The following is a 22,710-nucleotide window of genomic DNA, read 5'->3' as shown; positions in this document are numbered from 1 at the left end:
AAATGCAGAGAGTGATGAACTTACCATTAGCCAGAAAGCTACAAAGTAGATCTGGAGGCCTTTGTTTGATTTATTTCTCTCAGTTTTCTCGGTGCTCAAACACAGATGCACAAAACAAAAATCTAAGAGGAAGAACAGAAAAGCTTTGAGCAAATGGCTATTTCCTCAGCAAAGAAACTAAAACATCTCCAATTAAAACTGATCTTCAATGCTTCCTTGATTTTTATAACAGCCCTCATACGACAGCATATTGCCCAGTCACTGCACAAGGACATCAGTTAGCGACTTCCCTCCACTCATCATGGGATATTAGGAAGGATCTCAAATGGCAAATTAGAGGATTTAAGCTAAGATGGGGATCATTTATTTTATTTTTTCTTTGTTGAAAAATTAATAGCATGCACAGAGAGCAGACACAGCCCCATGCACCTACTGGTATCATAAAGTTGCAGGAACAGCTATAAGGAAACATCCAGTAATTATACAAACAAATAATATTCTCATGTAACCGGTTAAATGGGGGTCTGTTCCGAAGATTGCACAATCTCAGGACTGGAGGCCACAAAGAGGAAGGAGCTGTGGGAACTCTACAAATATATAGCCAGAGGTGAGATTTTCAGGGGCCCTCTCCCATAAAAGTTTGAAATACCATGGGCAAAAGCCTGTGTTTTAGGTGATTTTAAGGCAAGGCCAAGTCTCATGTCACCTCTGGACATGTCTGCCCCACTCACACTCTCTCTCTCTCCATCTCTCAGGTGCATTGTGGAGAGATTGGATTCAGAGTAGCAGCCGTGTTAGTCTGTATCCACAAAGAGAACAGGATACAGCATCAGACACCATCAGATCAGGATTAAAAAAAAGACTGTGAATGGCTAGCTAACTACAAAAGCAGTTTCTCCTCCCTTGGTGTTCACACCTCAACTGCTAGCAGAGGACCTCACCCTCCCTGATTGAACTAACCTCATTACCTCCAGACTGATTCTTGCCTGCATATTTATACCTGCCTCTGGAAATTTCCATTACATGCGTTTGATGAAGTGGGTATTCACCCACGAAAGCTTATGCTCCAATACATCTGTCAGTCTTAAAGGTGCCACAGGACTCTCTGTTGCTTTTTACAGATCCAGACTAACATGGCTATCCCTCTGATAAAACGAAAAGGAGTACTTGTAGCACCTTAAAGACTAACACATTTATTTAAGCATAAGCTTTCGTGGGCTACAGCCCACTTCATCGGGTGCATAGAATGGAACATATATTGAGGAGATATATATACACACACATACAGAGAACATGAAAAGTTGGGAGTTCCCCTACCAACTCTAAGAGGCTAATTACTTAAGATGAGCTATTGTCAGCAGGAGAAAAAAAAATCTTTTGTAGTGATAATCATGATAGCCCATTTAAGACAGTTTGACAAGAAGGTGTGAGGATACTTAACATGGGGAAATAGATTCAATGTGTGTAATGGCTCAGCCATTCCCAGTCTTTATTTAAGCCTAAGTTGACAGTATCTAGTTTGCATATTAATTCAAGTTCAGCAGTTTCTCGTTGGAGTCTGTTTTTGAAGCTTTTCTGTTGCAAAATTGCCACCTTTAAATCTGGTCCTAATCACATCAGCCACGCCATCAGGGGCTCATTCACCTGCACATCTACCATGTGATATATGCCATCATGTGCCAGCAATGCCCCTCTGCCATGTACATTGGCCAAACCAGACAGTCTCTACGCAAAAGAATAAATGGACACAAATCTGAGATCAGGAATCATAACATTCAAAAACTAGTAGGAGAATACTTCAACCTCTCTGGCCACTCAGTAACAGATTTAAAGGTGGCAATTTTGCAACAGAAAGGCTTCAAAAACAGACTCCAACGAGAAACTGTTGAACGTGAATTAATATGCAAACTAGATACTGTCAACTTAGGCTTAAATAAAGACTGGGAATGGCTGAGCCATTACACACATTGAATCTATTTCCCCATGTTAAGTATCCTCACACCTTCTTGTCAAACTGTCTTAAATGGGCTATCATGATTATCACTACAAAGGTTTTTTTTCTCCTGCTGACAATAGCTCATCTTAATTAATTAGCCTCTTAGAGTTGGTAGGGGAACTCCCACCTTTTTATGTTCTCTGTATGTATGTATATATCCTCACTATATGTTCCATTCTATGCATCCGATGAAGTGGGCTGTAGCCCACAAAAGCTTATGCTCAAATAAATTTGTTAGTCTCTAAGGTGCCACAAGTACTCCTGTTCTTTTTGTGGAGAGATTCTGTCCCCTCTTGCATCCCTGACATGCTGCTCAGACTCTCACCACCACAGAAAAGGAGAGAAAACAAACAAATGGAGTGCTTATACGTAATAAGGAAACTGGCCACATTAGTGGAGGGGAGCAATAGACAAAGGATAGGGAGCAGGGGGAAACTGGGGAGGGAACGGTGCCTGCCTAGGGCTTAAAACAGGGGGAAGGGACTGGCTGAGTATCCTGAGAGCAGAGCTGGCAGAGAGCAGAGCTAAAGAAACCCCAGGGCTGATGAAAATCATCTCAGCGCTGTGTAAATCTTTACACTTCTGGGGAAGAAAGTGTTAACTGACGTCCAGACTTTCTGGGCTGACACGCAAAGCTTTTTAGACAAGTTTTCACATCAAACACCAGCAAGAGGCAGGTTCAGGTTGTGTCCTTTGCACTTTACCCATCAGTGATAATACGGAGCAGCCACATGGGCACCATCGGTTCCAAATAATGGTTCTGATCCAGGGGCTAACTTGAAAAAAAAAATGTTATTTTTGGAGGAGTGTGTGAAAGAGAGCAGTTTGGTCACTGGCAGGTAGCCCTGTCAGAAATCAGGCAAGCCCCGGCCATTACCACCTCTGTGGCACTCCACAGTCGCCATTATGAGCACTGGTGCAGTGAAGTGCCTCGGCTGAGTTGGAACAAACCCTTGTATCCCAGAAGGGCGGCTGCTGCTGAGAGTTTATTCGCCAGCCTTTGCTGGAACATACATTTTCAGTTATGATCAACAATGGGAAATAAACTTTAAAATGCCTTTTTTAAAACATTGAAATTGACCTAGGTCTGAGAGATTGCTGTAAATGTGTGAGCAAGTTGGGCGTTTGTGGCATCTGCAATTCATTAGCCCGAGAGGTAAAACAAAAGTTGGGTCAAAACTTCCAAAAGAAGCTTTTTAAAATGTTTCCCCTGAACACGTTACTAAAGAGTTTATGGTGCAGAGGGGATTATAGAACATTCCAATTGCTTAGGGAAAATCACTGAGTTTTGTTTGGAGAGGGAATTCAAACAATAAAGTGCACAGCAAAGGGACTAAAGTCCTCCTTTAAGTGATTTTTCTCAATGCCAACTTCCTCCATCTGAAGAAGTGGTTTTTTTACCCATGAAAGCTTATGCCCAAATAAATCAGTTAGTCTTTAAGGTGCCACTGGATTCCTTGTTGTTTTTGTGGATACAGACTAACACAGCTACCCCCTGATACTTAACTTCCTCCATATGTTTACGTTAGAACTACAATGTTCTCTATGTTCTCTTTCCATATGTAGATCTGCAAAGATGTCTGCAAACTACAGCAAAAAATTTCTTCCTTAAAGTTTAACTACAAGACATGTACCTGGAGATTAAATAAAGACACAATTATGAGATTACAGCCACTCTATTTCTAGGAGAAAAACAAACAACTCAGACCTCCTCTTCTCTCCTAATAAGAGATTTAGAATCTCTTCATAAAGCTGTATCTAATATGATTTAGTTCAATTGAAATATAACTCAGTCTGTGCTTACCTTGCATTGCTGAAGAGAGCTGGTTTAGGTTGAATTAGGCTTTTAAAATTCACCCCAAAAAAGGAAGCTCACAATTGTTGCAATGGAAACCACATTCACATTTACAAGCTGCCCCTGTTTCCTGTCTGCTCATTCACCTTGAAATAAACTCACCTCATTTTTATCGATAAGCTGTGAAAGGAGAAAACATCTTACAGTGTTCTGTTCCTCTTCTGTGTTTTCTATAAGGTGCTCCTTCTGCACTGGGGTGAATTTCACTGCCAAGATCCTTTTGGACTGTGCTCGTGGAGGGAAACTAAGGGAGGGTGGGGGTAATTAGCTTGTGATACAGGATGTGTCAACACGGCAGCTGGGGACATGCTTCCCAATGCAGGTAAACAGACAGCACAAGCTCTGCTCAAGCTAGCGTGCTAAAATAGCCATGTGGCCGTGGTAACATAGACAGCAGCTTGGGCTAGTCACACAAGCTCTGCTCAAGCTAGCATGCTAAAATAGCCATGTGGCCATGGTAACATAGACAGCAGCTTGGGCTAGTCACACAAATATGTACCCAGGTTCTTGGGCAGGACTGTACTGGGGTACTAGCTCAAGCAGAGCTAGCACATGTCTGAATACCCACGTGGGGAATGACACCTCCCAGCTGCTGTGTAGACATGCCCAAAGTGTGTTTCTTTTGGGCTAGTTATACACGTTGACCCCACTTCCCTCCCAGAGCCGGGATAGAACCCAGGAGTTCTGGCTGTCAGCGCCCACCCCCAGCCATACCTACAACAGTCCCATCCTCCTGGCTCTGTCTGCAGAGCTCCGAGCTCTGGGCAGGAGGAGCTGGACTTGGGATGATAGCGGTGGGAGGGGTTGGGCTGTGATCGGCAATAGGACCCATCACCCAGTGGGCTCCGCCCCCCACCCCAACACAAACAAGGGACCCTGCCTCCCGGGCCAGCCAGCCAATGGGAGCGCTGCTTTCATTTCACCGTATACGGACTGGCACAGCATGTGGTGGGGGAAGGGACAAGGGCCAGGGCAGGATGGTGGAGGGGGTCATGGGTGCAGGGAGAGTGGGGGAAATGGCACAGCTGGGGGTAGGGATGACTGGGCTAGATTGGAAGAATGTGGGTGCACAGTGGGGATGAGAATACAGGGAGGAAGGGATGTGGGGGTTCACACAGTGGGGATGGGGACACAGGAGTCAGGGGGCGCGCACAGGGAGGATGTGGGGCTGCACACAGTGGAGATGAGGGAAGGGGTGGAGAGTTATGGGCTGCACACAGCAGTCAGCAGGGATAGGAGCATGGGAGATGTGTGTGGGGGGGTGCACACAGCAGGGATGGATCCATAGGGGAGAAGGGATGGGGGGGATATGTGGGGTGCACACAATGGGAATGGAGGCATGGGGGGGGAAGGGTGGAGTGTTGTGCGGGTCACACAGCAGCAATGGGCACACGGGGGTGTGCACATAGGGAGGAAGGAATGGGGGAGGGGGAGCACACACAGTAGGGATGGGAGCACAGGGGGGAAGGGATGGATGATATGGGGGGCACACAAAGCAGGGGTGGAGACATGGGCGTACACAGCAAGGATTGGCCCACAGAGAGGAAGGGATCATAGAAGATTAGGGTTGGAAGAGACCTCAAGAGGTCATCTAGTCCAATCCCCTGCTCAAAGCAGGACCAACACCAACTAAATCATCCCAGCCAGGGCTTTGTCAAGCCGGGCCTTACAAACTTCTAAGGATGGAGATTCCACCACCTCCCTAGGTAACCCATTCCAGTGCTTCACCACCCTCCTAGTGAAATAGTGTTTCCTAATATCCAACCTAGACCTCCCCCACTGCAACTTGAGACCATTGCTCCTTGTTCTTTCATCTGCCACCACTGAGAACAGCCGAGCTCCATCCTCTTTGGAACCTCCCATCAAGTAGTTGAAGGCTGGTATCAAATCCCTGCTCACTCTTTACTTCTGCAGATTAAATAACCCCAGTTTCCTCAGCCTCTCCTCGTAAATCATCTGCCTCAGCCCCCTAATCATTTCTGTTGCCCTCCACTGGACTCTCCAATTTATCCACATCCTTTCTGTAGTGGGGGGCCCACAATTGGACGCAATACTCCAGATGTGGCCTCACCAGTGCTGAATAGAGGGGAATAATCACTTCCCTCAATCTGCTGGTAATGCTCCTACTAATGCAGCTCAACATGCTGTTAGCCTTGTTGGCACTGTTGACTCATATCCAGCTTCTCATCCACTGTAATCCCCAGATCCTTTTCTGCAGAACTACCGCTTAGCCAGTCAGTCCCCAGCCAGTAGCAGTGCATGGGATTCTTCCATCCTAAGTGCAAGACTCTGCACTTGTCCTTGTTTAACCTCATCAGATTTCTTTTGGCCCAATCCTCCAATTTCTCTTGCTCACTCTGGACCTTATCCCTACTGTGATGAGTTCAGTCACAGAGATCCCCTTGAGACTGTCACCGATGAGCTGAAATTACCTCTGAGCCCATTTTCCCTGCCAGCTTGGGCCTCCAGAACCTTGTCTTGTTGAGTCAGACACGCTAGCCTGCTGCAGCACAGACCCAAGGTCTGAGCCATACCCCCAAAGCTGCAGACTAACTGAAAACAGCTTAGCAGGTTACCTGTCTCCAGCACTCACACACAGCTCCCAATGGGATCTAAACCTCAAATGAATCCGTTTTACTCCATATAAAGCTCATACAGGGTAAATTCATAAATTGTCCGCCCTCTATATCACTGATAGATATGCACAGCTGTTTGCCCCCCTTCCCCCAGTGGTAATCACTTACTCTGGGTTTATTAATAAATAAAAGTGAATGTATGAAGCATGAAAAGTAGGATTTAAGCGGTTTCAAGTAATAAAAGACAGAACAAAGTAAATCACAAAGCAAAATTAAACAAAACATGCAAGTCTAAGCCTAATACATTAAGAAACTGATTACAGGAAATATCTCACCCTCAAAGATGTTCCAATAAGCTTCTTTCACAGACTAGACTCCTTCCTAGTTTGGGCCCAATCCTTTCCTCTGGTACAATCCTTGTTAGTTCCAGCAGACATCTCAGGTGGTAAACAGGGGTTCTCTCATGACTGGCCAACTCCTTTGTCCTGCTCCACCCTCTTTTATAGCTTTGGCACAAGGCTGGAGTCTTTTGTCTGTGCTTGGTCCCCACCCCTCCTTCTAAATGGAAAAGTACAAGGATTAAGATGGATTCCAATATCCTGTGACATGGTCACATGTCACTGTAAAACCCTAGTCTCCATTCTTTCTGGGTTGGCCCACACATACACAGGAAGGTTTGCAAGTAAACAGAGCCATTTACAGTTCATTGATTCTGAAGCACCCTTAATGGATTCCACTTAATATAGTTACATCAGTAATACAAGTTTATATCTTATTCTCCTAATGCCAGACATAGAAATAATACATGCAAACAAATAGTATGAACACACTTAGTAGATTATAAGCTAATATGTTACAAGAGATCTTTTGCATAAAGCATATTCCAGTTTCATCATATTCACATTAATAAGCATATTTTCATAAAGCACATGAAGTGCAACGTCACACCTACCCTCCAGCGTATCTACTTCTCCCCCGCTGCTTAATGTCATCTGCAAACTTGCTGAGGGTGAAATCCAACCCATCATCCAGATCATTAATGAAGATGTTGAACGAAACTGGCCCCAGCACTGACCCCTGGGGCACTCCACTTGATACAGTCTGCCAACTAGACATCGAGCCGTTTATCACTACTCGTGTTGAGCCCGATGATCTAGCCAGCTTTCTATCCACCTTATAGTCCATTCATCCAATCCATACTACTTTAACTTGCTGGCAAGAATACTGTGGAAGACCATATCAAAAGCTTTGCTAACGTCAAGATATATCATGTCCACTGCTTTCCCCATATCCACAGAGACAGTTCTCATCATAGAAGGCAATCATGTTGGTCAAGCATGACTTGCCCTTGGTGAATCCATGTTGACTATTCCTGATCACCTTCCTCTCCTCCAAGAGCTTCAAAATAGATTCCTTGAGGACCTGCTCCATGATTTTTCCAGGGACGAGGTGAGTCTGACCAGTCTGTAGTTCCCCGGATTCTCCTTCTTCCTTTTTTTAAAGGTGGGCACTATATTTGCCTTTTTCCAATCATCTGGGACCTCCCCTGATCACCATGAGTTTTCAAAGGTAATGGCCAATGGCTCTGCAATCATATCAGGCAAATTTCTCAGCACCCTCAGATGCATTAGATCTGGCCCCATGGACTTGTGCGTGTCCAGCTTTTCTAAATAGTTCTTAACCTGTTCTTTCACCACTGAGGGGCACTCACCTCATCCCCATACTGTGCTGCCCAGTGCAGCAATCTGGGAGCTGACCTTGTCTGTGAAGACTGAGGCAAAAACAAGCAATTGAATACTTCAGCTTTTTCCACATCATCTGTCACTAGGTTGCCTCTCCCATTCAGTAAGGGTCCCCCACTTTCCCTGACCTTCTTATTGTTGCTAATATGGCTGTAGAAACCCTTCTTGTTACCCTTCACATCCCTTTCTAGCTGCAACCCCAATTGTGCTTTAGCCTTCCTGATTACACCCCTGCATGCTCGAGCAATATTTTTATACTCCTCCATAGTCATCTGTCCAAGTTTCCTCTTCTTGTAAGCTTCCTTTTTTATTTAAGCTCACCAAAGATTTCTCTGTTAAGCCAAGCTGGTCACCTGCCATATTTGCTATTCTTTCTGCACATCATGATGGTTTGTTCCTGTGCCCTCAATAAGTCTTCTTTAAAATACAGCCAGCTCTCCTGGACTACTTTCCCCCTCATATTAGCCTCTCGGAGGATCCTGCCCATCAGTTCCCTAAGGGAGTCTAAGTCTTCTTTTCTGAAGTCCAGGGTCCGTATTTTGCTGCTCTCCTTTCTTCCTTTTGTCAGGATCCTGAATTCAACCATCTCATGGTCACTGCTGTCCAGGTTGCCACCCACTTCTACTTCCACTACCAATTCTTCCCTGTTTGTGAGGAGCAGGTCAAGAGGAGCATGGCCCCTAGTTGGTTCCTCCAACACTTGCACCAAGAAGTTGTCCACAACACACTCCAAAAACTTCCTGGATTGTCTGCACTGCTGTATTGCTGAGATGTCAGGGTGAGTGAAGTTCTCCATGAGAACCAGGGCCTGTGATCTGGAAAACTTCTGTTAGTTGTCTGAAGAAAGCCTCATCTACCTCATCCTCCTGGTCTGGTGGTGTATAGCACACACCCACCATGACATCATCCTTGTTGCTCTCGCCTCTAATCTTAACCCAAAGACTCTCAACAGGCTTTTCTCCAGGTCTTCCAAATCTTCCTGCTTGTTTCACAGTTTTCCTGCATTTGTGTACAGGCACCTAACATAAATAGCTGATTGCTCTCCTTTCTCAGTATGAATCAGGAGGCCTCCCCTGTTGCACCCTCTTCCTTGTGTTTCCTCCCAGTATCCCACTTACCTCAGGGCTTAGGTTTCCATCCCCCAGCAAACCTAGTTTAAAGCCCTCCTCACTAGCTTTGCAAGCCTGCCTGTGAAGATGCTCTTTCCTCTCTTTGTTAGGTGGATCTTATCTCTTCCTAGCAATCCTTCTTCCTGGAAGAACATCCCATGGTCGAGGAATCAAAAGCCCTCTCTCTGACACCACCTGTGTATCCATGCATTTACCTCCACAATTTGACAGTCCCTTCATTGTCTTTTTCCTTCAATGGGGAAGATGGACAGGAACACAACGTGCACCTCAAACTCCTTATTCCTTCTTCCCAGAGCCATGTAGTCTTGTTTGATCACTAACACAAGCTTTTGTGCTTTCAGTTCAGTGAAGCGTGTCATCTGCTGTGCAAGAGCCAGAGAGGGTGAAAAAAAGAGAAGGGCCAAACTTCCATGGTTGCCCCTGACTTGGCCAGGATCTGGTCTTAAATGAGCCAAATATCTTCAACCACAAACAGGAAGTCTGCCAAGCCCCTGCCTGCATCATCTTTAAGGCCAGAAGAGACCATCATGATCATCCAGTCTGACCTCCTGCAGATTACAGGCCAGAGAATCTCATCCACCCTCTCCTGTCAAAGACCCCAAACTGAAGTTACTGAAGTCCTCAAATCATCATTTAAAGATGTCAAGTTACAGAGAACCCACCATTTACACTAGTTTAAACCTGCAAGTGCCTGGACACTGGGATGAGTGTTACAAAGCCATCAGCGTGATGTGCACACAATGTTCATGTGGGGAACAGGGGGAGTAGAAACAGGTTTGAAAAATTATAGAAAATGGCAGCTTGTCATAATTTGCCATAAACACACAGCACTGACAAGCAGCACTAGAAAGCCAACGTTCCTGACAGAGGCACACTACAGCCCTGGTTCTGCGAAGTCTTATTTATATTTTAAATATAAGCATCAGGTGGAAGCTGAGAGCAGAGCTCATTTAGACCCCAATCCTGCAAAGATTTATGTACATCCTTAACTTTAGGCACTATAAGTAGTGCCAGCAATGGGGCTACTGTTGGAATAATTATTATATATGCAGGGTATTACCATGACACTAATTTAACCATAAATTCCTTTACTGATTCCAAAGGCTGAATTGTATTTATACAATTACTCTAATCATGTCTCAAAAGCTTAAAAAATAAGCAATTTGCTACATCCAAACAGTAAACAAAACATTTATAAGAATTTGATCAAGATACTTACAAACAGACTAAACCCAGAGTGCTTAACCCACATTTGTCAGCTCCAACTTGCTTAGGCAGGTGTTAGTAAAGAACCCATTCAGAGTTTACTTTTTTATACCCTTTAACCAGTGATGTCATTGCTAATTATTAGACATTAGCTAAACCCAGATGAAGGAGTTTCTTATCTAGCCAATTATTTCCTGCACCTGGTTCCCAGTTAACCGAGTTTTATTTCTCTTACTTCAGCCCAAACCATAAAGATAACATTTGTATTTCAAAAGGTCACTGCAAGTTTAACACAACAACTCTTCTTTCTCATTATCTTATTCTTTTTGGTCACATGCTTTGGGCCTATGACTCATGCTAATACCCCAGCTCAATTTAAAACCATAGTTCACCCAAATGTAAAGTGGGCCTATATTTAGGCTACTTACAGTGCCTAACGTTAAAGCCTGCCTGTAGGTCTTTGCAGGACTGGGCCTAAGAAAGCTCTGTTTTCAGCTTCCACCAGATAATTGTATTATAAATTATTTTTCGTTCTAATGGAAATATCACTCCATGGCTCTACGTGCTTTTCCAAATGTAAAATATACCATATGAAATAATTTACCCTATACACACCTTGTATAATGTAATAAATATTGTGTAATGTCATAATAGAATGTATTCTTTAAAAGTTCCTTGGCTATAGAAATGGAGCCTGGCTACCGTTCTGGCAGACATTGCTGCTCAGTGGAGAACTCTGCTGACCCCTTATGCTGCATGGAGGTTCTAGGTGAATGTCTCTGGAAGACAGGACCCGAAAAAGTTTGATGTTGGCAGCAAGAAAACACTTCAGAGTCTGTTACTGGAACATAAGCGATAAACATAAAAGATCTCGCAGATGATGAGGGAGATGGACAAGTATGGACTTGAAATCCTGGGCATCGGTGAGAGCAGACTGACTTGTGCGGAATTGCGGATAAGAACAGGTCCATGAATGGTGGGGAGGGGGACAAAGGAGGCAATTGCCCAGGGGCCCGGGAGATTTCAGAGGGACCAGGGCCTCCAGCCACTGCTGTTGCCATGGTAGTGGTGGCAGCAGCTGGGAACCCTGGGCCCTTTGAAATTGCCCAAGCAGGCTGCAGGGCTCCTAGGCACACACCCTGGATGTGTGGAGTGACAGATTAGGGGAAGGAGAAATCCCGGATGCTGACAGGAGCTGCACTGGGTGGGGTCAGGGGGAAGGAAAAGCTCTGGACCCTGACAGAAACTGAGTTGGGCTGCAGGGGAGCCTTGGACCCTGGCAGGAGCCATACTGGGCAGGAGGAGCCCCAGACCCCAGCAGAAGATGTGGGGCTGAAGCTCAGACCCTCCTTTGTGCAGAGCTGGCCTGAGTCCTTCTGTCTCCCATGCCCTGTGCATGGAGCTGGCTCTCACTCTCAGGCTATGAAGAAATTCAGCCCAAATCTATCCACCTTGGTAGCTCCATTTCCCACATCATCACACAGCTATGAATGGATTTAGCCTAGGAGGCAGGGTCAGTATTAGCCCCATTTGGCAGGTTGGATCTAGGGCACACAGAGGTGAAGTGACTTTCCCAAGGCTAAGCAAGGAATCTGTGGCAGAGCAGAGAATCAAACCCAGCACATCTGAGCCCCAGACCTGTGTCTTAACCACTAAGCTACCCTCCTATCCAAGGAGGGGGAACCTCCTCTGCTGCTTTGAGTATGGGGTGGGAGCAGGCACTAGACCGAGCCACCAGGAAGTGGGGAGCAGAGAGAGATGGGGAAAAGGACATGGGTGGGAAACAACAAGAGGGAAACATCAGGAAGGGGAGCAAGGACTTAGAAAAGAAAAGAGAGAGGGAAAGGGGCAGGGAGAATGATAGGAAGTGAGAGGAGAAAGAGGAAGGGACAGGGGAAAGACTCCCCACTGCCTGTCCCTCCCATCCACCTTCTTCCCACAGCCATCAGTGGCCATCAGCTCCCAAACAGGCCCTAAGCAGGGTTGAAGCCAAGGCCGTCCCTAGAGGGGCGTGTGGGGCCTGGGACATAGGTGTAGTTTCTAATCTGCCGGGGGGTGCTCCCCCGGCTCCGCCCGGGCCTTGCCCCCCTGCATCCCTTCCCTCAAAGACCCACCCTCACCCCACATCTTCCCACCCCCCATCCCACCCCTACCCCATCTCTTCCCAGCCCAGTTCTGCCCCCTCTCCTGAGCACACTGCAGCCTCGCTCCTCTCCTCTCCCCCGAGCGCCTCCTGACACTGCAAAACAGCTGATCCGCAGCAAGTGGTAGGTGCTGGGAGGGAGGGGGAGGCACTGATTGGCAGGGCCTGCTGGTGGGCAGGAGGCTTTGGCGGGAGGGGGATGTTCTGGGCAGGGGGCTGCCGCTGGGTGCTCCAGTCCCAGAGCGTGGGGCCTCCCAAAGCCCGGGGCCCGGGACGGTCACCCTGATTTGCCGTACCCACGGGACAGCTCTGGGTGAAGCACAGTGAACACAATGTCTTTAAACTGGGATGTTAGTGAAGACAGCTTGTAGCGGAGTGTAATGATTTTAATATACTGTATTTCATGATTATGTAATGATGAAGTTCATTACTATTTTAATAATGATTACATTGTTATGATACCAATGACAGACACACATTCAATAACTAGAATATGAACAAAGTGTATAAATATGCTGAACATTGTCAGTTTTGGAGGGAGGCTGAGCCTTAAGGCAGGAGGATACAGAAAGGAGTGAGCAGTGGGAAGGAGGCACTCAGGGAAGGGGATCTAGGGGGAGGGGGAAGAGCAGGGGCAGGAAGAGGTGGAGTGGGGGCAAAGTGGGGGCTTGGCCTTGGGGAAGGGGGCCGAGCTGGGATGGGGCACCCACTGGCAAAACCAAAGTGAGCACCTATGGCAGTTGGGGTGGTACTAATGATGGCAAAGGCAGCCGGGCAGGCATGTAGAAGCCCTAGCCATGCTGAAAGAGTGCACCCAGCAGCGTAGCCAGCAGTTCACTGGGCATCAGCCAGCACAGGCGCAGCACTGCCCAAATGTCAGGCGGACTGTGTTCGCACGGGTGTGGCTTGTGCGTGCGTGCACCACCGGGGCCCACTGCCTGTTCTGCCCTGGGGCCCAGAATTGCTGTTGGTGGGTCTGGATAAGAAGCAATTCCAGCAAGAGAAGAAACATCTAATCTATTCAGGTCATAGTGACAATGTACTCTCAGAGGGAGTACTGCCCATTATGATAAATTCTGCAGAAAAAGAACTTATCAGCTGGGAATCCATTGACCAATGTCGATATATGTCAGATTCCAAATCAAATTCCTAAAGATGTCAATCATACATTGAACTGCTCTGACAGAGGAACATAGTGACAAGGATAAAGATAAATTCTACAATTGCCTCCAAAGTTTTTCTTCCAAATCAGGAAGACTAAGTGGAAGAGGCATTTCTACAATAAATAACAAATAAAAGAATTATCCAAAAGAAAAGGCCTGGTAGTAATAGGAGACTTTAACTACTCAGACATCTCTTGGAAAAGTAATATGGCAAAACACAAAATTTCCAGTTAATTTCTTGGAATGTATTGGGGACAACTTTTTGTTTCAGAAAGTGGAGAAAGTAACCATGGGGAGAGCTATTTTAGACTTGGTTCTGACCAACAGGGAGGAATTGGTAGCGAATCTGAAGGTGGAAGGCAATTTTGGTGAAAGTAAGCATGAAATAATACATTTTGTGTTTCTAAGGAAAGGACGGAATGACAGCAGCAGAATAAGGAGAATAGACTTCAAAAAAGCAGACCTTAACCAACTCAGAGAACTGGTAGCTAAGGTCTTATGGGGAGACAATCTAAGGGGAAAAGATTTTCCAGGACAGCTGTCCGTTTCTCAAAGAGACAATATTAAAGGCACAACTTCATATTATCCCGATGTGAAAGAAAGATAGGCAGAACAGTAACAGGCCAATATGGCTCTATCAGCAGCTCTTTAATGACCTAAAAAATCAAAAAGGAATCCTACAAACAGTGGAAAGATCGACAAATTGCAACGGAGGAGTACAGACGTATAGCACAAGCATATAGGGACAAAATCAGAAAGCCTAAGGCATAAAATGAGTGACACCTAGTAAGGGACATAAAAGACAATAAGAAGTGATTCTATAAAAATATTAGGAGCAAAAGAAAGATGAAGGAAAGGACAGTCCTCTACTTAGTGGGGAAGGAGAGCTAATAATCGGTGACATTAAGAAGGCTTAGATGTTTAATGCCTATTTTGCTTCAGTCTTCACTAAAAAGGTTAACGGGGACCAGGTACTCAACACAATTAATATTTAACAACAAGGAGAAAGGAACATAAGCCAAAATAGAGAAAGAACAGGCTAAATAATGTTTAGACCTGTTAGATGTATCCAAGTGGGCAGGGCTTGATGAAATCCATCATAGGGTACTTAAACTACCTGACCCAATCTCGAAACAGTTAGCAATTCTCTTCAAGAACTCATGGAGGACAGGTGAAGTCCCAGAGGACAGGAGAAGTGAAACACAGTACCTGTCTTTAAAAAGGGAAACAAAGATAACCCATGGAATTATAGACCATTCAGCCTTACTTCAGTACCTCAAAAGATACTGGAACAAATTATTAAATAATCAATAGGTAAGCACCTGAGAGATAATAGGATAATAACTGATAGCAAGTGTCATAAACAGACAGTTAAGGGTTAAGAAGTTCCCATAGCCTAGCTGACACCTGACCAGAGGAACCAATGCGGGGGACAAGATGTTTCAAGAGGAAGGAGGGAAGTTCTTCCTTTGGTTTTGTTTTTTAAGTGTGTGTGCCGGAGTGAAAAGATCCAGGAATCAACCAGGGTAGTGAGTATTAGAGAAGGAATGTATTAGATTATGTTTATTTTCTTTTGTGACTTCATTTTGCATAAGAGGGAGAATTAAATTGGGGTTTTCTTTTGTGTAACTTTAAGTTTTTGCCCAGGGGGGACTCCTCTGTGTTTTGAATCTGTTCTCTGTGAGATTTCCTTGCATGTTTATCTCACAGAGGTTTTCATTTCACTTTTCTTTTTCTTTAATTAAAAGTCTTTTTTAAAGAACCTGATTGATTTTTTCCTTGTTTTAAGATCCAAGGGGTTTGGATCTAGAACAGGGGTCGGCAACCTCTGGCACGCGGCTCGCCAGGGTAAGCTCCCTGGCGGGCCGGGCCAGTTTATTTACCTGCCGACACGGCAGGTTCAGCCGATCGCACCCCCCACTGGCCGCGGTTCGCCATCCCAGGCCAATGGGGGCAGCAGGAAGCTGCGGCCAGCACATCCCTCGGCCCGTGCCGCTTCCAGCCGCTCCCATTGGCCTGGGACAGCAAACCGCAGCCAGTGGAGGCCTTGATCGGCCGAACCTGCCACATCAGCAGGTGAATAAACTGGCCCAGCCCACCAGGGTGCTTACCCTGGTGAGCCGCGTGCCAGAGGTTGCCAACCCCTGATCTAGACTCACCAGGAATGGTGGGGGGAGATAAATCAGTCCTAATACTGCCAGGAAAGGGGGGTGGGTAAAGACTGGGGAAATATTTGGGGGAAGACAGAGTTTCCAAATCACTCATAAATGTTTGTTTAAACCATTTGGTGGTGGCAGCAACCAGATCTAAGCTGGTAATTAAGCTTAGGGGTTCTCATGCAGGTCCCCACATCTGTATCCTAAAGTTCAGAATGGGGGTGAAACCTATGACTGCAAGCATGGATTTGTCAAGCAAAAATCATGCTAAACCAACCTAATTTCCTTCTTTGACTGCCCTAGGGAATAGGGGAGAAGCAGTGGACATGATATATCTTGATTTTAGTAAGGCTTTTGATTCAGTCCCACATGATACTCTCATAAGCAAACTACAGAACTATGGTCTAGATGAAATCACTAAAAGGTGGGTGTGTAACTGGTTTAAAGAGCATTCAAAGTCTCATTCAAAGAGTAGTTATCAATTGTTCGCTGTCAAATGGGAAGGGCATTCTAGTGGGGTTCCACAGGCATAAGTCCTGGATCTAGTAGTATTCAATATTTTCAGTATGACTTGGATAATGGAATGGAGAGTATGCTTATAAAATGTGCAGATGACACCAAGCTGGGTGGGGCTGCCAGCACACTGGAGGACAAGATTAGAATTCAAAACTACCTTGACAAATTGAAGAACTGGTCTGAATTCATCAAGATGAAATTCAGTAAAGATAAGTCCAAAGTACTTTACTTAGGAAGGAAAAAAAATCAAAATGCACAGCTACAAAATGGGGAATAACTGGCTAGGTGGCAGTAGGGTTCTGGTGGTTCTAGTGGATCACAAATTGAATAGGCATCAACAATGGGATGAAGTTGCGGAAAAGGTTAATCTCATTCTGGGGTGCATTAACAGGAATGTCGTATGTAAGATACAGGAGGTGATTGTCTCATTCTACTCAGCACTGGCGAGGCGTCAGCTGGAGCACTGTGTCCCAATCTGGGTGCCATGCTTTAGGAGAGATGTGGACAAATTGGAGAGAGTCCAGGGGAGAGCAACAAAAATGATAAAAGGTTTAGAAAACCTGAGCAATGAAGAAAGGTTAAAAAAAATAACATGTTTAGTCTTGAGAAAAGAAGACTCTGAACTCTGCTCCCTCCCACATCTTGGCCCCCTCTTCTCTGTTCCATGCAGTAAAAATGCCCCTTTCCCATGCCCCCCCAAGGAAAGGGAACCCAGCAGCAACATTTGCCTGACCCCTCACCTGTTCCCAGGACACCATCCTATGGCATAACCTGTGAAAGGAGGTTATCTCCAGCCCAGGGGCACAGACGCCTAGGCTTTCCACAAACCTGACCAAACAATAGCTCTGTTCTCTAGCTACTCCCTCCCCAATGCCTCCTGGGCCAACCTGGAATTTTGGAGGGGAAGGGGAGTGAAAGCCCCCCCCCCTAGTTTGTGGGGGAAAGGAATCTAGCTCAGGGTTTGACCCACCTCAACTCAGCCTCATGTGGAGCCTGTTTCCTACCCTGGATGATTATTAAACCCCACGTAAAAACAGTCACCCAAAACATAAGCAGAGACATGGTGGACCATGTATCCTGGGCTGTTCTGGCAAAGGTGGGCAATCTGCCTACATAGCAGGGATCGGGGTTGATGTTCATTAAAAGGAGGAAGAGAAAGAGAAATGTGTCATACCTGCGATGCAAAGGTCCTCTGAAATTCTTCAAAGAAGGGCTTTGAGAAACAGGGCCAGCCATAAGTGAAAGACCAAGAGGAAGCCTGAAAGATTATCTTTTAATCACCATGGCTTTTGTCCATGCAGGTCTGAAGACTGCACCAAATCCGAGCTGGACTTGTTCCAAATAGCCCCTATGCACACCAACATTGAGAAAAGCATCTACATCAAGGTACTGGTTCTATTGACTATTACAGAGGCTGCCCCCAATGACTTTTTTATAGCAGGGAATGACATAGATTATAGGAATTAAAACAACACACTGCTGTACCTGTGTTGGAAGATTGTAAAAGACGACAGAACCTCGCTCAGAGAGTCTAAGGTGGGCCTTGTGAGTTACCCCGTGGTGTCTATTTTCAGTCATTTGGATGTCACTCCGTGAGGCTGCCTCATAATCCAAAGCAACAGCTGTTACTCTTACAAGGCTTTGATAGAATCGGTGCTCAATTACAGCAACCTGCCCTCACCACACAATTTTCTATTGGCCTGTTTTACAGACACTCCCAGACAACACGAAGCAACGGAGCTGTATGGCAATAATCAAGGGTTTGTGAGGTGGGCAAACCTGACGATCCAGAGCAGGACAATAGGGTTGTTGGGTCACCTACACAGGGATCTGTTTTTTCAAGAGAAACTTTTGTTGTGAAAATTAAGCTGACATACCGTAACGACGCTTTCTGCTTAATGGGTGATGTGAATGAAGGCTTTAAACTGTGGATTATCTCAGTCCCTTTTTTGTGAAGCAAGTATTAGAGCCCCTACAGACTAAGGTAAATTCTTTCCAAAATTGGCCTGTCCCTAAGTCAAAGAAGGTCCAATCCTTCTTGGGCTTGACCGGGTATTACCGACAATTTGTACCGCACTACAACCAAATTGCCACCCCACTGAGAGACCTAACCAGAAAATAACAGCCAAATGCAGTTCAGTGGACTGAGAAGTGTCAGAAAGCCTTGAACCAATTTAAGCGGCCCTTACATCTGATCCTGTACTAAGGGCCCCAAACTTTGACCAACCTTTCGTCGTAACCACAGATGCGTCCGAGTGTGGTTTAGGAGCAGTTTTAATGCACGAAGGACCAGATCAACTATTCCATCCTGTCGTGTTTCTCAGCAAAAAAACTTTCTGAGAAAGCCACTGATCAGTCTCAGAAAAAAAAATGTTACGCCATTCTGTATGCTCTGGAGAAGCTACGCCCATACATTTGGGGACAGTGTTTCCAACTGCAGACTGACTGTGCCACACTGAAGTGGCTTCACACAGTCAAAGAGACTAACAAAAAACTTCTTCGGTGGAGTTTAGCTCTTCAAGACTTTGACTTTGAGATACAACACATTTCAGACTAACAGACGTATTGGAGCATAAGCTTTCGTGGGTGAATACCCACTTCATCAGACGCATTCACCCACGAAAGCTTATGCTCCAATACATCTGTTAGTCTTAAAGGTGCCACAGGACTCTCTGTTGCTTTTTACAGATCCAGACTAACACGGCTACCCCTCTGATACTTACCACATTTCAGGAGCCTCTAACAAAGTGGCTGATGCACTCTCCCAGGAAGGCTTCCCAGAATCAGCTGGGTGAAAATGTCCCTGTATTCTAAGTCATTTTAGTCCTTAAAATGTGGAAAATACTGTTTAGTTCTTCATGTAATTAGTAGTAAAATTATAGGTGCATGTATCTTATTAACTCCGTGTTCTTAAACCTCCAGGAAGAAATCCCAGCCAGTGTGGACCCAACCTAAACCAGGCTGGCCAGCACCGGCTGTAATTTGGGGGGCATGTGATAAATGAGGGGGAGGGGGTGGCTCCCTTGTGTAACTCCCCAACCATTCAGTTAGCTGTAGAATCCTCCTTAACAGCTGTACCTTAACTGCCTTACCTGTAAAGGGTTAAGAGGTAAGTTTAAAATGAGTTGGCACCTGACCTGGGGAAACAATAGGAGGCTGTACTTTTTCAAATTGGGAAAAACTGCTGGGTGTCTGTGTCTGTTCTCTCAGACACAGAGGGACAAGACAGCAAGTTATGTTGTAAAGCTCAAGACAGGTATGAGAAATCAACTATATCATACCTAGAAAATACTCATTTGAAACCCCAGATATGTAAGTAAACTAGGAAATGTTAGAAAAACATGATCAGGGATTTTTTTGTTGTTGTTGGTAGATTCCTCTGTGCTAACCCCAAGTGCTTTTGCTTTGCTTGTAACCTTTAAACTGAACCCCAAGAAAGTTATTTTTGGTGTTTAATCCCTAAAAGCCTGAGTTTTCAGATATTTTCTTTCTTTTTCCAATAAAATTTACCTTTTTTAAGAATCTGATTGGATTTCTGTGCCTTAGGAGGTTTGCGCCCATGTTTTTTAGTTATATGGTGGCAACAGATGATTTTTTTTTTCTTTTCCTTCTCAGCTCTTCCCTGGGGCGGGGGGGGGGGGGGTGAAAGGGCTTGAGAGTACCCCCACAGGAAGGAATTCCCAAGTGTGCCTTCCTGGGCTCTCAAAGGGGTTCTGCACTTGTGTGGTGGCAGCGTCTACCAATCCAAGGTCAGAGAAAAGCTGAACCTTGGGAGTTTAACACAAGCCTGGAGTGGCCAGTATTAATTTTGAAAGTCCTTGTGGGCCCCCACATTCTGCACTCGGAGTGCCAGAGTGGGGAAATCAGCCTATGACAGAGGGCTTTCAGATTTATGATGCACTGTGTTCAATTCTGTACTGAACTGTACTACAAATCAAAGAAATCCAATTTTTTTGGATGTATTTTTCTGTACCGGGATGCACATGTAACCAAGTTCTTTCCTTATGCTCAACCTATTTGCACAGGCCAACACAACTTTGTACTTTTAAGTGGTTGAAAAAGCACTGGAGGAAGCTCAACACACAATGTTGCAGGTTTCTCTCTCCCCACGCTCTTCTTCAAGCTATGAGAGAAAGACTGGCTGAATAGTCTAAAACAGGGTTCTGGCCATTCGGCTGGGTCTCTAGAAGTTCAATCCATCATAAAAGTACCTCACATTTGATTTCTTTTATTTCAGTCCAAAAACTTAAAGCTAAATAAACCTGAAGTTAGTCCTCATTTTTCTGCCCCAACTCAAACTAACTTCTTTCCGAAGTGGAAAATGTGGGGTAAGCATGGAATGACTGTGATTCGAGAAGGGAATGAGAACAAAGGCTAATTCCTGTTGACAGTTACACCTTTGTAGCCTTATTGACTTCAGGCCAGGGTCCGGGAGAATAGATTTTTGCACAAGAATTGATTTTGGTCCCTTCTGCTTTTTCACACTTGGTTAAGCAGAATCTCATTCACTTTCCTCCCCTAAGCTGAGCACTTTAAGGAAAAAAAATAAACAAGGTCTGCAGTCTACTTGATCCTTCATTCTACACCAGCCTAGTAAACAAACACCAGACATGATGGGTGTCACTACAGTAGCCTTGGTTGCACTGTTCTTTTGAAAGATGGTGATTTTCAATGAAGTCTTTCTGTGCAGGGGGGCAGAGAACACAACAAGGAATAGCTCTGTTTCATACAACTCCTAGTCATTCAAAAGCTGAAAGCCTTTAGATTAAGTTTGTTTAATGTTTGTACACTAATTTTGAAGAGCTAACATAGTACAAAAAGGCTAAATATTATGACCTGGGCAACCATCTATAGATCTGTGTCACTTCTAGCTGTTACCTTTTTCTTACAGAAAGCTTAAAACAAACAAATGCAAACCATAGCTGGTGTACTGCACACAGAACTCATGCTTAAACCTCGTGTCATGTCAGAGCTGCTGATCACACAGTCTAGGATACATAGTCCTGCCATGAGTACAGGGGACCGGACTAGATGACCTTTGGAAGTCCCTTCCAGTCCTATGATTCTATTCTATGTTCTAATTGTGGAAGAGCTTGGTGACAGAATGGTTAGATGTGTGAATCACTGGAGATTAACTATACTGTAGCAGGTTGGGACTCACCACTGCTGGCACCTCCTGCTGGTCACTCCAAGAATTAGCTCTAATCTAGCACTGGAGAACTCTCCTCTGGCAGTGGCTTGCCTGTCGTTATCTGCCCTTTCCAAGGCTCCACCACGTTAGGCCTCGCATCTCTCCCAGACCACGGCACCCTGCTCCAGGGTATAGCCCTCTACAGCCCTAGTTGAGGCCCTGTATCAGCCGTCAGCCTGGGAGTTGGTTAGGCCAGAGCTCCCCTGGCTCCTCCTGAAGTTCCCCAGCATTGCTCTGCCAAAGGTACCTTTCCCTGTCTAGGCAGCCAGTCCTCTCTCCAAAGCCCCGCAGCTTCTTATTGGGCACAGCCTGGCCCTGGTTGGCTTCCCTCAGCTTCCCTCCAATTGGTTTCTGGCACAGCCCTCTCCCAGGGCTGTTTTTAACCCTATCTACTCCAGTGCAGGGCAACCACCTCATCACAACCCCCCCTCAAGCTCACCACCCCTGGGGGCAAAGGGGTCTGCGAGCCTGGGAGACCTGAAGTTGCCCCTTGAGCCTTGCCCACCTTTCTTCAGTCTCTGCTAACTGAGCATGAAGACCTTCCTTCTCCTCAACGACCTTCTCCATTTCTTCCTTCACCTGCATCAGGTCTCCCTCTGCCCACAGGCAGGCAGGGGCTGGGTCCCTACCATAACCTGCTCCACAATGGCGTTAGTCTCGACCTCTCACTGGGCCCTCTGCCCCATTCCCTTTGTCTGCCACCTCCCTGGCAGATCTACTGTCATCACCGTGGCGTCCACCTTGCCCAGTGTTGACCCTTTTGATACCAGTCAGCTCTGTGTTTTCGGGAACCAGGGCACAGTATCCAGCCTGTCTGACTCATGAAGGCCACCCCCACCCTCTGCTTGAACCAAAACCGCTCAGAGAAAAGACTTACAAAAAGCAATGAAAAGGCCATGGGAGAAACACCTAAACCCCTCAGGACAAGGGTGACAGGATTAAGGCAACTCCCCTAGCCTCATCTGCATCAAAGATGGGACAGGGAGGCATCTCCATTAGCATACAGGATGGAGAACAAGAGATTCCAAGGCAAGAA

The 22,710-nt window shown here is 45.7% G+C and overlaps 1 protein-coding gene across 1 annotated transcript in view; it reads right to left on the bottom strand.

Moving 5' to 3' along the window:
• The window catches only part of LOC128835994 (NACHT, LRR and PYD domains-containing protein 3-like), a 33,291-nt gene extending 29,263 nt beyond the window's left edge, over positions 1-4,028 (bottom strand). The window contains exons 1-2 of the mRNA XM_054025973.1: positions 3,954-4,028; positions 25-122 (exon numbers count right to left, since the gene is read on the bottom strand). The gene's annotated coding sequence lies outside the window, so the exon portion shown is untranslated. The remainder of the gene's footprint in view (positions 1-24; positions 123-3,953) is intronic.
• Between the last annotated feature and the right edge of the window lie 18,682 nt (positions 4,029-22,710).

The sequence above is a fragment of the Malaclemys terrapin genome, chromosome 4, assembly GCF_027887155.1.
Source record: "Malaclemys terrapin pileata isolate rMalTer1 chromosome 4, rMalTer1.hap1, whole genome shotgun sequence".
Classification (NCBI taxonomy): domain Eukaryota; kingdom Metazoa; phylum Chordata; order Testudines; family Emydidae; genus Malaclemys; species Malaclemys terrapin.
This window is presented reverse-complemented; position numbering and strand designations above follow the sequence as displayed.